The sequence below is a fragment of the Myxine glutinosa genome, chromosome 13 (genome assembly GCF_964187855.1).
Source record: "Myxine glutinosa chromosome 13, kmMyxGlut1.1, whole genome shotgun sequence".
NCBI classification, from domain to species: domain Eukaryota; kingdom Metazoa; phylum Chordata; class Myxini; order Myxiniformes; family Myxinidae; genus Myxine; species Myxine glutinosa.
The window spans coordinates 70,402,021-70,418,637 of NC_136273.1; positions in this window are offsets into that span (position 1 = coordinate 70,402,021).

Here is a 16,617-nt window from a genome sequence, read left to right on the forward strand (position 1 = left end):
CTTTCCAGTGTTAATTCTGCATTGTGTAAAGACAGGAGAATAGGTCCTACTTCTGCAAACCATTCTACCTCTACAGGTGCGATCCATTTTGCTACCCTTTGCTTGCTCACTAGTCGAGTTAACACGGGGTAGGCCTAAAAAGGTGGGGGTGGCGTTGAGGTCGGAGCGGCAGAGGCGATGACGGTAAGAATGAGCCGCCAATCAGAGCTCAGAGGTGGCGGTGCCAGAGGGCGTGGTGAGAAGAGCCTGGTGAGTTCCAGAAGGTTTGCGGGGCGTGCCCATATAACCCGATGCGTAAAGCCCTCAACAGGACTTGCAGAGGGAAGGACTTGCAGAGGAGAGGGAGGACTTGCGGCACAGAGCTTGCGATAAGGGGACTTGATGAGAGAACTCGCATTGTACCGCTTGATGAGCTTGACCATCGCATGAGAACGCGCACGCTAACCAACACCCAGTGAATTGAGGAAGAAGAGTTGGTCGATAGATATACGCGGGCGCAGCCAGGCGCGTTTATAACGAACTTGCGCATTTCAGCCAAGCGAGTGAACGAGGCTGAGTAACCGCCGGCCGCGATAAAGTCCGCCCTCTACCGTTCGCCCCGATATATCGCCTTTGCTCGAGAGACACGCTACGTGGCCCTGCCTTCGCCGATCTCCATCTTCACGGACGTGCTGGGGATCGTGGAGAGCTGGGCGAGAACCATCCTTGGACGCGCTGGGGAACACCTGCCCATCTGCAATACCCCGTGTGAGTGTGGGAGACGGGCCCGTTGTCTTTGGGATAATTAAGACTGTATAAGGATTTCTCTGTCTCTCTTCGTCCTGAACTGTATATACGTGTGGTAATCATTAAACCTATCTGTTCTTCCTTTCTTCTTGATTCGATCGTTCCCGTGGTTTCTCCAATTGACTAAGCGTGGCACGAACAAGATCGCTTAAATCGGGTTCCATTAATTATAACTGCGAGGATCACGTGTACGCAAACCGCTCGGCGTACTCCAACCTCACGTGGTTCGTGTGAGGCTTGTTTCCTCGTTTCCGTGGCGGCGCGAGTACTTCGGTACGAGTGAGAATTTGGTCCCGGAACCCTATTTCGCACCCGCCCGGAAAGGACGTAATAAGTCTCGGTTCGCGCCAGGCCAGTAAAGACAAGGGGATTAATCCCCCCTTGATAAGGGGAAGAAGGCCGGCGAGAGAACCATAACATTTGGTAGTCAGGAGTGGGATTTGGAACCTGGGACAAAATTTTTAGACCAAATTTTGGACACCAATTGTACATATTGGCCGCAACAATTGGTGTCAGGAGTTTGGGATAGGACCCGAAGTGCGTTTAACGCACTCAAATTACGAGCGCCCGAAATTTAGTATTAAAATCCTAAATTGTAAATTCGTGCCATGGCTAGCCAAAGCGATCGAATGCCGGTGGGGGTAGAAGAGGAGGTAGATAACGAGGAATTAATGACCCAGGACCCACGGGACTGAATTGGGAGAAGAGGAGGACGTTGATGAGGGGCCGGCAGTAGGGGAAGAAAATGGCGGCGCCTCACACGTGGCAGCGGCAGCTGAGCCCGCTGTACAAGACTGGTTGGGCATTGAACTATTGCTAATTCAGATGAATGCAAAAATGGATGCAAGGAGGGAGGAATCCAGGTGTGATATGGAAAAAATGGGGGAGAACATTGGGCACATGTTGAGCGAAGAGGTCGCATTGGTACGCGACGGGGTAACATGGTGTGAAAAATGCGTAGGGAGCGAGCTTGGGCAGAGCATGGCCGGGTGGACCGAGGGGATAGAAATCGCGACTCGGGGTGTGGAAAAGCCGACGGCCGTCGAATTGGATAAAGAAATGTCGGGAGCGCTGGGGAAGGTCGAATTGGAAGACGAAATTTTATGGGCGCCGACGGTCGAGATAGAAAAAGAAATAATTCAAATTGAAGGAACAATTGGGGCCGAAGAAACGGCAGAATCAGAAATTAAATCGGAGAAAGAAATGGAATGTCCTCAAAGTCCGTGTTCGCATTGCGATGCCGTGCTTGCTAACCCCAATGAAAGTTTGCAGGTGCTGCTGGCGGAGAAGAGAATCCCCAAGGTGAGTAGGGGTGTGTATGGCGGGAAAAGATTTTTGGCACGCTTGGGATTGAGACGCAGCCGGGGCGCTTGTGGAAGGTCCTTTGTACGGTGTACGAGAGCGAATGGCGCGCGTGTGAGAAAAAAGTGTGCGCCAGAGCGTGGGTGTGTAAACAGGAGAGTGTGTTCCAGAGTGCGAGGGAGAATGCACACCGGAATGTATGTGGGAAGAGTGTGTCGAAGACGAGTGTGTTACAGAGTGTGCAATGGCCGAGGAGAGTGTGCAGGAGTACACACCAGAGCGCGTGACGTGTGTACCGGGAGAGTGCACAGCCGTGGTTGTTACTGAGTGTGTAACGGGAGAGTGTACGTGAGGGTGTGCGATGGCCAAGTGTGTAACGGAGTGTGTGGAAGGGATGAGTGCACCAGGGTGTGCACCTGAGTGTGTAAGGGAAGAGAGTGCACGAGAGCGTGCTGTAATAGAATGCAGGGAATGTATGGGAGGCGCTGGAGCGCCGCGTTTTCCGAGTGTGGAACGGGTCGCGTGTGGTGAGAACGCGGCCCGAGCAGCGTTTAGCGCGACGTATAGCCGACACGAGCCCTCGGTGCGTGGTGTGCTTTGGGGATCGTTGCCGCGGCGGTCTCACAAGGAGTGACGTGCACGATTCGTGCCGGGCCCCGCCCTGTATGGTCGGTGCCGTGCCTTGGCGGGAAAGGCGATCGGCACGGTTCGTGCGGAGGTAGGAGAGGTCGGGCCCTGCCTTCGCCGATCTCCATCTTCGCGGACGTGCCGGGGACCGTGGAGAGCTGGACGAGAACCATCCTTGGACGCGCTGGGGAACACCTGCCCATCTGCAATACCCCGTGTGAGTGTGTGAGATGGGCCCGTTGTCTTTGGGATAATTAAGACTGTATAAGGATTTCTCTGTGTCTCTTCGTTCTGAACTGTATATACAGTCATGTGAAAAAGTAAGTACAGCCCATGTAAAGTTTTGTCTTTTTCAACATACAGCTATTTGATCTTCATTTCAACAATATTCATAGATAAAGGTGATATAATATAACAAATATCATGAAACATTTACATTTTGTAGTCCATTGTATAATTTAAATAAACATAAGAACAAATTTCGCATGTGGAAAAAGTAAGTACACCCTCGGCTCTAATAGGTGGTATTGCCCCCTTTGGCAGAAACAACCTCAAGTAGGCATTTTTTTATAACTGTCTACCAGTCTCTGACATGAACTGGGAGAAATTTTGCCCACTCCTCCATGCAGAATTCTTTCAGCTGTGCGATGTTTGAGGGGTTTCTTGCATGCACAGCTCGTTTCAAATCCCCCCACAACATCTCGAGGGGATTTAGATCCGGGCTTTGACTTGGCCATTCCAGAACCCTCCATTTCTTTCTTTACAGCCATTCCTTGGTGGATTTAGTGGTATGTTTATGGTCATTGTCATGTTGCAAGGTCCACCTTCGATTGAGCTTCAACTCTCCGACAGATGGCCTCACATTATCCTCAAGCACCCTCTGGTACAATGAAGAATTCATAGTGGATTATATGATGGTGAGCTGCCAAGGCCCTGATGCAGCAAAGCTGCCACAAACCGTAATATTTCCACCACAATGCTTTACTGTTGGTATCAGGTTCTTGTGGTCAAATGCTGTCTTTGTTTTTCGCCAAACATGTCTTCTGGTACTGTGGCCAAATAGCTCTACCTTTGACTCATCTGACCAGAGCACATTGTTCCAGAAGTGCTGCTCTTTGCCTTGGTGTTCATTGGCAAACTTTAGTCTTGCCCTGATGTTCTATCTGGACAGCAAAGGTTTCCTCCTGGCACACCTCCCATGTAGGTCAAATTTGTGCAGCCTCTTTCTAATGGTAGACTCGTGCACTTTGCCATCAACAGTGGCAAGAGCTACCTGTAGGTCCCGTGATGACATTCTGGGGTTCTTAGAGACTTCTTTCAGCATCTTGCGGTCTGCTCTCAGGCTGAACTGGCTGGGGGCGGCCTGGCCTGAACAAGTTGGCAGTTGTTTGGGATCTTCTCCACTTGTAGATGATCTTCGGGACAGTCGAATGATTGATTTAACATTGTTTGGAGATCTTTTTAAATCCCTTCTAGGTGGAAGAGAGGCAGGTAGAAAGCATGTCACAGACGTCCATCGGGCTTAAAGCTCCCGCAGTCTCTTTCCATCGATCATCTTCCATCAAACGCCGGTTTGCTACCTCAATCGCCAGGGCTATCGGCACGTTGGTAAATAAAGACACAACATCAAACGAAACCATGGTCTCGTGTGCTTCGATGGTGAGCTGCTTCACTCTTTCAGCAAATGCTGTGCTATTGTGTACGGTTCGCTCTGTTGTCCCCACCAAATGCTTCAAAATGTTTGCCAAAAACTTGGATAGAGCATATGACGGACCATTAATACAGGAAAGGATTAACCGTAGCGGAAATCCCTCTTTGTGCACTTTCGGTAGCCCGTAGGCCCTGGGAGCCATGCCCTTACTGCTGTACAGACATTTGTACGCCGCAGCTGATAGTCTACCAGTCGCTTTTACCAGGTTATTTTAAGCCGTTAATATGCGGTTGATTTTTGAATTTGGTCAGTAACGTCTCCGTTCACGAGAGCGGTGTGATACGGTTTCATTGGCTGTCCAGCTTTGCCCACCCCACTTTGCATATACCCCGCCCACTTTGCATATAAGGGGATGTTGAGATGATTTTATCACTCTTGAGGAAGATTAACGGAGGCGTGTGGCTTCACATGTTGTTAATCGAAACGTTGTCATTGTTTGTTCAATTAAAGGTTGGAGATCTTACCATGGAGTCATATATATATATATATTATATATACATACATATATATATATATATAAATATATATATATATATATATATATAAATATATATAGCTCGTGGAGGACATTGGACATACAACACCTGCAGGAAAAAGGCATTAGTAGACTTCAAGTAATCGTATATGGGAGGAGATGAAACAGATCAACCTGCTGGAAAATTGTTACAGGAGTTGGAAGAGAACTGGAGATTTTGTTTTTTGTGTCATCATGAATTGGATCTCTGAGATGAGAAAAATCATGACAAAGGTGAAGTAAGTAGGGAAGGTGGGGGAGTAATACCCGGAGGATGTAAAGTGGATATGATGAGGTCAACTCTAAGGAAATAAGTAGGCCTATAGAAGGTGTTAGGTATGCCTAATATCAGGAAAGGACAAAGAGAGAAATTGTGAAAAAATTAACGAAACACATCAAGGGCTTTGTATAAGTAATAACTATTTCAAACAATCGTTGTTATAAGTACGTTCAACAGTAAAGGTAGAAAGGAATGTTTTCTGGTTCACACCTTTGCTTAAACATCGTTTTTCATCCACGGCAATCAATTCCACAAACCGATCATGGAGTCCCTATGCATCCACAAATAGCATGTACACGTTGACTAATCCATGGTATCAGTTGGAGAACCAGAGATGTCATCTGGAATCAAAATCTATCACTGAAAGAAGTGTCTGTTTTCCTCATGATTTATTCGCCCCCATTGGACTTGGTCCGAAACGGGGGCTTATGGATTAGGTCTCATCCAACCGTGTCTGTCTGTCTGTCTGTCTGTCTGTCCGCCCATGCGTCCGCAACCATATCTTGGAGATGTATGAACCAATTTTGTTTAAACTTGGCACAAAGACAACACATGATGGTAAACATATGCACATCATTTTCTTTCGAGATCAGACCAAAGGTGGCCGACTGGAAGCCATTTGGTTTCTTAAACGTGTCCCCAGCCATTTATTGAACATGGATGGTCCGATTTTGTTCAAACTTGGCACAACGACAGTACATAACGGCATAGACATGCACCTCACTTTATTTTGCCATCTGATCAAAGATGGCAGACTGGCGGCCATTTTACTTGTAACTTTACTTGAACATGTCCTCGAGCATTTCTCAGACATGCATTTACCGATCTTGTTCAAACTTGGCACAAATCCATGGCATGAGAGTATACATATACAGAAGATTTTGTTTTGTTATCTGACCAAGATGGCCGACTGACAGCCTAATAAAAATGGTACTAATGGACAGATATTAATCCATTTACCTGATTGTAAAGCTAATGATACATTTACTTGCTTGGAAAGCTAATAATCCATTTACCTGGTTGGAAAGCTAGTAATCCATTTACCTGATTGGAAAGCTAATAATCCATTTACCTGGTTGGAAAGCAAGTAATCCAATTACCTGATTGGAAAGCTAATAATCCATTTACCTGATTGGAAAGCTAGTAATCCATTTACCTGGTTGGAAAGCAAGTAATCCAATTACCTGATTGGTAAGCTAATAATCCATTTACCTGATTGGAAAGCTAGTAATCCATTTACCTGGTTGGAAAGCTAATAATCCATTTACCTGGTTGGAAAGATAATAATAATTTACTTGGTTGGAAAGCTAATAATCCATTTACTTTCTGAAGCATTGCGGTTACATCGGTCATTTTAATATATAATGGTATTATAACTATTATGAACAAACATATCATTATCAATGTTCATACCCAAATTCCTACCTGCTCTTCTCCCAAAGTCATCCTTTCTGTTATTCCCAAATAACCGCTTTGAATACACATACAATGGTGAGTTCGGAGAAATCTGCAGCGACAGTTTATATGAAGTGAAAACCGAGTTTAAAATGATAATAATGGATTAATCACAATGTATTATAATGGCCAGCGTTCGTGGGCAGCCTAGCATGCCATGGTATAGAAACGCCACGTCTGGCATTCAGGGCCACAACCCTCTGTAAACAATTAATTGCTTCATTACCTTCCTAATTTCATAATTATCAGCTTTGTTAACCGATCTGTGCTAAATACTACATTACACTTTTGGTTTTATTCATTTATGTAATTATCATATAGGAATAGGAGGCTGGATAGACCGTTTAATTGCATGCGGCAATCCCAAGTTATCCAGCTATGGCCATGAATTCCATGATCCCTCATGGATTCCGATCCCGTCTAGACTTTGTGTGAGCAATGACTCCATCTTTCCTGATTCGGTTTCCTTCAGACGACTCCAATGCAGTTCTTGGTATTTTGTTTGTATGTTTGTAGCATATCCTGAGGCTCTATGGATTTTCCCTTCTCCGCAGACGGACCTCTGGTGGGACATCAGTATCATTTAATTGTTCTTTTTAATTATTCTTTGTCAAGGATGATAAAATCGTTACATTCTTATATATGTACACTTAATAATATATTTTTATTATTCAGGATGTGTGATCAAAGCCCATGAAATATTGAAGAGAGGCTTGTAGTGTCGGTGTCGATGCACGAACGAACACGGACCGAACAGAAAATCCCAGACATCTTGGGTTCGCTTCTTGAACGTTTTGGAAATGATGTGAGAATGGGAAGATAAAGCCTTTACAGCAGGTGTGTTTTCGATGCACCACAAAGTGGTCCATCCGCACCCCGCTTTCAACATGTTCAGGTTCTTGAGACCTCCATTGATTGGTCTCCAAATACGTCAACCCATAAAAGTCGGCGGGAACTGGTCATCCCCTGAAATACTATATGCAGAACGTCATGAAACAAGACATGTCAGTGTGCTTGCATAACAGCGGCGATCATACAAAAAAGTTGGACCGAACGAGAAACACCCGCCCATGTATTTATATATATATATATATATATATATACAGGGTGATTGAAAAGTAACTCCCTATTTTAAAATACTTATAATTTATTTCTTAACTATAATTTTTACAAGAAATGGATATAAGAAGAAAGCGTATAGCATGAAGTTTTATTTAAATTTCGATATGGGCACCAGAATTCACCACCAGCTTCTCAAGCCGCCCAGGAACCGCATCAACTGATTTCACCAGGAACACTTGTGGGATGGAAGACATAACTTCTCGTATTCGCCCTTCAAGTTCTTCCAAAGTCGTTGGTTTGGTACAGTAGACTTGCTCTTTTACCCAACCCCAAAGAAAAAAGTCACATGGTGTTAAGTCAGGGCTCCTGGCTGGCCACTCATATGGACCACGACGACCCATCCATCTCCCAGGGAAGTGGGCATTCAGCCATTCACGAACAACAATAGCAAAATGTGGAGGAGCGCCATCTTGCATGAAAATCAAATCTTCAACATTCTCCGAAGCACTGATAAATTGGCCAGATTTCGTCTTGCCGCATGGTGAGGTACCTTTTGGCATTCATGGTATCGCGAAGAATGAAGGGACCTACAATCCTTTCCGAAGTCATTCCACACCACACCGTTACCTTGGGCCGATATTGCGTTTTTTCAGAAATAACACGAGGATCTTCTCCTGCCCAGTAATAGCAGTTGTGACGGTTCACAAACCCACCGATGTGAAATACTGCTTCATCAGACCAGAGGATATTTTTAAAGAGATCAGACCAATCTTCATACCAAGCCAGCATCACCTCCCCAAACTCCATGCGAATGTCGCAGTCTTCAGCAGAGAGTGCTTGACAGTAGTGCGGCTTCCAAGCATGCCATTTAAGCTCCCTTTTGCGCACAGTTCGTACTGTGTGAAAGGAGAGCCCACTTTCCCTTGCTGCTTGTCAAATTGACTTTCTTGGGCTATGTGTAAACATTTCTTGAACTGCTTGCACTGTCTCCGGGTCACTGGACTTGGAAGGGCGACCGCTCCTTCGAGTATCAGATACAGATCCTGTAGCCATGAGTTTTGCATGACAATTCTTGATCATCTTTGCCTCAACTTGAGCATGTGCTCCTTTAATGGTCCTCCACCATCTTTGCACTTGAACAACGGATTTCCAAACTTCGTAACGTGCCGCTAGCTGGGCACGCTCCTGCAGGGTAAGACGTCCAGCCATGTTTGTAGGGCTTCCGAATTTCAAACAAAAAATAATCTGAAAAAAAACCAACAGATTAAATTCTCATACATTAAGGAACAAACACTAAAAATTTGAGAAAAATATTACAATAAATAAATAATTTCTAAATATTTTGCTGCTTGTCAAATTGAGCATATATCTCGCGCTTTATATTTCACCTGTATGCAGCATACAAGTTGGCAGGATGGCCTGGACTGGAGGTACGCACACTTGACTCTAAAGTCTAAACTGTCCAGCCTGGGTTTGAATCCCGACCCAGCTATAACCTGTCATGGGTGAATCACAGGCAGGGTGATTCATCAATGGGTGTACCGCTAAACTGGGCGCCCCGTTTGCGTCCCATTAGTTGTTGGATGTTAAGGATCTCACCGTGTTTTCCACAAAGAGAAGGCGAGCTATCGCCGGCACTCTGAACAAGTTGTGGCCTGGCATGCTCTTCTCCTCTGCCGTTATATACGTAAATGTTATAAACAAAATATATCTGCCGTTATAAACAAAAATGCAGCGATATACGGCAGAGATACTGTACTTGCACGGCAAGATAACCACGTGACCGGGTGGCGAAAGCTCGTAACTCAGATCTCGGCTCGCATCTCAAAGCAATAAACCGCCCGAGCGACGGCTCGTATCTCGAAAAACTCGTAAGTTGGGGCACTCGTAAGTCAAGGTTCCACTGTATATATATATATATATATATATATATATATATATATATATATATATATATATATGTATATATATATATATATATATATATATATGTATATATATATATATATATATATATATATATATATATATATATATATATATATATATATATATATATATATATTGTTACGGACCGCGGATAAGGTGTTGATTTGCCGAGCGGATGGCGACCGCGGCCCGAACTATTAACAATTACTAAGACCCGATTCCTTAAACATGGGCCAAATCGTGCCACAGGTTTTCAATGGGGAAAAGACAAAGATGACACGGATGTGAAGAAGAGGAAGACGAAGGCAAAAGGTTGGAAATACTACTATTATTTATTTACTATTTACACAATTGAAAGAAACCAAGGAGGAGGAAGGATAATAAAATAAAGCAGAAAGAGGGACGGACCAGAAGGACACAGTGAAAATTCTCGCTTACCTATTACAGTCTTAATTAATACCCTGGACAGAACAAACAAAAGACGGACTCACACGAATGGGGAATTTGCAGGCAGGAATGATTGGAAGGAGGAATGGGAAGGTTCAGCTGGGGCAGATGGTTCGGGCTTGATCCCGCACGGGACGTCGGGCTGGACCTCGACGGCCACCGATGCCACCGCAATCCGGTTCCCGCGGGGTAACGGGTCGAAGCTGCCTGGTGGAGCCAAAACTGAACAGGCGCAACTCTCCGTGGGGATCCCTTCCTCTCCTTTACCAAGCTCGTCTGGACTCTTCTCTCAATGCTTGCTCTCAGGACTCCTTTTCTCTGGCGCAACTCTTTCTTGGAACCTTGGTGCAACTCTTTCTTGGCACTTCTATCAAAAGCTTCCGCGCGCGCTTTTTATAACGCCGCCGGCGATCAAGCCGCCGGCCTCTAGAACACGCCCATCGGTGAGCTCGCCTCGGCCCTGATCGGTCGGCACGGGCTCTCTGGCTCCACCCTTGATGACGATGGGTGGGCACGCCCTGGATTCGGCGGCTCCTCCCCCTTCTTCTCCAAGCCCACCTCGTGGCTAATGGAGTCGCGGTGAAAACCGCCCAGCAGCTGCGGCGAATGCAGTTGGCAGGAAAGGCTTTGGGAATGGGAATGAAAGGGGATCTATCTATTTGAATTCGGTTCAATGGAGTGTCAATTAATGGAAGACACAGCCTTAACCTACATAGAATAAGGAAATAAACTACCAACAAGGAGGAAATCTATGATTGGCTAACGTGATTGTTTATGACCTAATTACGGGACGCCATTTGACCTTTATACACAACAACTGGAGGAAGGAGGGACCACAATAAAACAATAAAAAAAACACAATCCTCATAACCACAACACTGCACCCTCCTCCTCTTAGGCACATCCCGGTCCTATTACCTTTACGTTTAGTGTGGCATGTAGGTGTAGTTCCCTCTCCATTTAACCTGACCCTGAGTGTGACAGTTTTAAAACATAAATAAATATGTCCCGCTGCTCCATTGCACCCTGCCTAACAGATTCACGCCCACAGCTAACCGAATTGCGGAATTGTCTTCAAACTACAACATGAACGATGGGGGAGCATTATTTACAGTTAACGTTACTTGTATTTACAAAACGCAACCCAGGACCTGTGATCGTTCTTTTGGGGGGGGAGACAGCTTGCTCTGCATCGACGCACCATGAAGCACCCAACAACGCACCAATACACCATCAAGCACCAATCGGTGCACAGTCACCACAGTTCTACAATAAAAATAACCAAACAAACCCTTGGTGCTGGTCTTCCTCTTCGGCTCCCTCTGCTGGCCATTGGTATTCTTCCAGTTGTTGTCATCTTCTTTGCTGGCGGCCTATTTGGACATAAAAGTGCACAAAACGTGTCCATTGCTTTTATTTATGGCCCACAGGGGGCCGACTATGTATGGTTCACCTGTGGGGCATAGGTGCCCTGTGGCCAAGGTCCGCCAGCAAGATCTCGGGCCTTCATGGCCGGTTCCAGCAGAGGGGCCATGCCCCAACCCATGGGGTCCCTCAGTGGTGCTCAGCCACAGACATGTGGTCCATAAGGTGGTGCATCGATGCAGACAGCTGTGGTTGCGAGAGTTTCGGGCGCACAATGGCGGACTCCCGCACGCTCCCCTCGGCGCCCAGTCCTCATGTGGGAGACAAGGGGGGGGGGGGAGGGGGGAAAGACAGGTGAGCGAGGGGTAAGGTCACAAGGGTACACATCAATAAAGGCAATGCAAGGCGAGGTGCGTATGGAGACGGAGCGGAGAAAAGCTCGTCCCTACCGTACGTCACCCCCCCCTGTCACCTACACTACCCTTGCCCTTACCCCATATTTACAACAATCTACACATTTACAAATTCGTCACTAATGTCGAGGCTTCCCCATATTTCCCCTACACCAAATTCGTCCCCACAATCCCTCTAACCAAAATTTGCCATCACCAATTCATCATCAATCCTCATAAGGAGGGAGAGATGGAATAACAAAGCACAATGTCACACCCACATCATGATGCGTCTCACAATCCAAACATTTGCACAATAAAATAATAAAAACATGGCATGGTGTGGAGTCCTGTCACCTCAGGTGAGTGGATGCAGATGGTGCGAGGAGATCTTCATCCTAACTACTTTCTAAATGACTAATACACTTTACACTACCCGGGGTCTTCCCTGCCAATCCATTGGCCAACTTACACTATGGGTTCTAAAAACCAATTCCCATTGACCAAACTGTGGTGCTTATCAATTTGGGGTCTCACTCCCCCGATTCATCTCCCGGTGCCCTTGCACAATTTCTGGGCTGAGACGTGTAGCTCTCCCAGCAGGTCTACCCACCTGCACACCTCCACCACTGTAGTTGCCACCCGAGCTTACCTCGCTCCTCACCCTAACCTATCTAACTGGGGAAGGCCCCTCCTGGCTCTGTCACCCCTTGGTGCCCTCTGGCACTGGGCTACCCGGGTCCGTCCTCCGGATCCTCGGGCCCCATCCACAACAACTCTACCGGCTCCCAGAGCCCACCTGCGGCCTCACCTGGCCGACATCCTCACAGTGGTGGAGTGCCCATTCAACTACACGCACTAACAGGCTACACGCCCAGCCATTTCCACAACACTAATGCACCCATTCAACCATCATTCTTCCACCACGCACCACAGATGCCAATATCCAACCACAATTTACCTGTACCCTCTACCTAACACTTACACTACCCTCCCCGGGTATTCGTGATGGGGGTCCATCCTCCTTTCTCCCATCCACACCTTCGCACCATCCACTCCACTCCATAGTTTCCACCATACTCACTCCACGACCATCCATTCCACACTCCATATATTCCACACTCCATGTATTTCACACAACCATTCTCCATACACCTGCAGTTGCACACCTGTGCAATCACTTGGTGCCACATGCACCCTCCCTCCTCCCTGGACCATTTGGTCAACACAACTCCAATACAATGCACAACCAAGTATTCCTCATACGCTGCTTCATACACTTCCATGCTCAATACAACTCACAATCACTTACCCATACCCTGCTCAATACACTTTCGATCCTCAATACAATTCACAATACATTTTTACACACACACACGGCATCATCTCATCTAACTACTCCCCTCTGGAACTTGCGCTTCCCAGTCGCCCCTTTACATTATTGCGCTCCCTCGTCATTATAATCCAAACAAATCTACCTGCATCCCCACTACAGGTATCATGGTCACTACCTAACCTTAGCGTTACCTATTGTCAATCTCTAGGTCCCTACACACGATATCCTAACCCTCCCGGGCTCGTTTTCACTGCCAACCCCATAACTAGTGCTCCTTTGCCCCCGCTGTGAGGGATGGCAGAGTTGCCACCCCACCACATCGGGTATCTCTCACTACCAATTTGGCACATCAAATTTCAGCCAATCAAAAATTTTCTATCCCAAAATTTAGAATTACTGCCAATTCTATTCACTTTTTTAAAATTTCGGATCAAAAACACTATCATCATCATCACAGTCAGCTATATCCTCGCCTCGGTGCGTCGTCACATCATTAAAACTCGGCTTCGCAAAACCGAGCAATGAATTCGGGTGGTTTGGTCGCCTGCAGTTGGATCCGTCCGGCATTCACGACTCTGGGGAGGAGGCATGCTCGGGCCGAGGTTCCACGCATCATCGCGGCTCGGTACCTTGCGGTCCCGGGCCCGATGACCGAGGCTCGCCCGGTCGGAACCCCGTCCCCACGAGGGGGCACGGTTCCGCTTCCTCCCACTTGCCCTTGAACCGGACCGGTCGCCTCGCCCGACAAGGCCCGGACTCGACTGTGCAGGGCGGGGCCAAACCCGAATCGGCAACGACGCTTCGAAGAGAAGCGACGCAGCATCGATCCGCGCCGGGCCTGGCATCCAACAAAGCGCACCGCGCCCCGAGTGCTCGCATCGGCTATCCGTCGCCCTAACTGCTAACCCGGTCAACGTCGATGCTTCACTTGCAGGCTTACACCACGCGACCCGTTTCACACTCACAAAGCCCGGCGTTCCAACGCCTCCAGTGCATCCCCCACACTCCGTCCATTCCACCAACGCACTCCCTGTTACACACCACACCTCTCCCGCACACTCGCCGTTCGCACACTCCCTTAACACACCTCGCACACTCTCACTCGGTACGTACTCCGTACCACTCACCATGGGCGTGCACTCTTGCATCCACCCACTACCGCGCTCCGATGTGCTCCCTCGCACTCGCGCCACAACCAACTCAGGTGTGCTTTCTCGCACACCCTCACCGTTCATCCCATACGTGCATCCTCGCACCCGCTCCACCACCAACTCACTCCTTGTGTCACACTCCGTACACCCCGACGTGCATTCTCGCTCGCACTCGGTTTCACTCCCACACTTTATAACACACCCACTCGCTGACGCACACTTTTTCCTCACACGTGCGCCATTTCCACTCACACGGGACCCTTCACCAACGCCCGGGTGCCATATTGACCCCAATCGCGCGACAATTCTCTTCGCGCCAAACCCCCTCTTACAAAATCTCCCGGCACCACATACAGCCCGTCTCACCTTTGGGGTTCTTCTTCCTCCCTGCACCAACACCTGCAAATCTTTATAAGGATTAATGAGCACAGCATCGTGATGTGAGCACGGACTTTGTACATAATCCATTCCTTCCTCCAACTGTTGCTCTTCTACGTCTGCCGTCTTTCCAATTTCAACTATACCCATAATTTCTTTGTTCACCTCGACGACCGTTGGCTTTAATAAAATCCCCTCTACCTCAGCGGTCGCCGGCTGCCCCTAACCCCGGGTCGCGATCTCTATACCAGTCATTTTACCCGTGCTTTTCTCCACTTCGCCCAACCAGCGCTTCTCGACCCGCGTTACCTCCTCGTGCACCCGTGGGACCTGCTCGCTCAACCCGCGGTCTCTGTCCCTCTCTGCTTCCCTTACTTCATATGCGACTCTGTCCCTCGCCATTTCCTCAGTTATTTCTTTGGCTTGGGCAGTTAGGTCCCCCAATTGGTTTCTCACAGTCATTCTCAGCATCGCGGTGAATTGCGCCACGAAGTCCCCCACATCAAAGCCCGCTGCTGCGGTCACGTGCGCCGCTAAATTTGGTGCCGCTGCAACCACGTGCGTGAGGGCGCCATTTTGTGCACCTGACACCTCCTCAATGCTCTCCTCCATTTCCTCCCTCTAGTCCCGGGTTACCCCTAACCCCACTTCTAGTTCCCCCACCGGCATCCGATCACCTTGACCAGCCATGGCACGATTTCCAAATTTAAGATTTTAAATAAAACAAAATTTTGGGCCACCCGTAATTTTGAGCGCGCTATTCGCGCTTCAGGTCCGAATCTCACTCCCAACACCAATTGTTACGGACTGCGGATAAGGTGTTGATTTGCCGAGCGGATGGCGACGGCGGCCCGAACTATTAACAATTACTAAGACCCGATTCCTTAAACGTGGGCCAAATCGTGCCACAGGTTTTCAATGGGGAAAAGACAAAGACGACACGGATGTGAAGAAGAGGAAGACGAAGGCAAAAGGTGGAAATACTACTATTATTTATTTACTATTTACACAATTGAAAGAAACCAAGGAGGAGGAAGGATAATAAAATAAAGCAGAAACAGGGACGGACCAGAAGGACACAGTGAAAATTCTAGCTTACCTATTACAGTCTTAATTAATACCCTGGACAGAACAAACAAAAGACGGACTCACACGAATGGGGAATTTGCAGGCAGGAATGTTTGGAAGGAGGAATGGGAAGGTTCAGCTGGGGCAGATGGTTCGGGCTTGATCCCGCACGGGACGTCGGGCTGGACCTCGACGGCCACCGATGCCACCACAATCCGGTTCCCGCGGGGTAACGGGTCGAAGCTGCCTGGTGGAGTCAAAACTGCTGGTGGAGCCAAAACTGCTGGTGGAGCCAACTGCTGGTGGAGCCAAAACTGAACGGGCGCAACTCTCTGTGGGGATCCCTTCCTCTCCTTTACCAAGCTCGTCTGGACTCTTCTCTCAATGCTTGCTCTCAGGACTCCTTTTCTCTAGCGCAACTCTTTCTTGGAACCTTGGTGCAACTCTTTCTTGGCACTTCTGTCAAAGGCGCGCGCGCTTTTTATAACGCCGCCGGCGATCAAGCCGCTGGCCTCTAGAACACGCCCATCGGTGAGCTCGCCTCGGCCCTGATTGGTCGGCACGGGCTCTCTGGCTCCACCCTTGATGACGATGGGCAGGCACGCCCTGGATTCGGCGGCTCCCCCCCCTTCTTCTCCAAGCCCACCTCATGGCTAATGGAGTCGCGGTGAAAACCGCCCAGCAGCTGCGGCGAATGCAGTTGGCAGGAAAGGCTTTGGGAATGGGAATGAAAGGGGATCTATATATTTGAATTCGGTGCAATGGAGTGTCAATTAATGGAAGACACAGCCTTAACCTACATAGAATAAGGAAA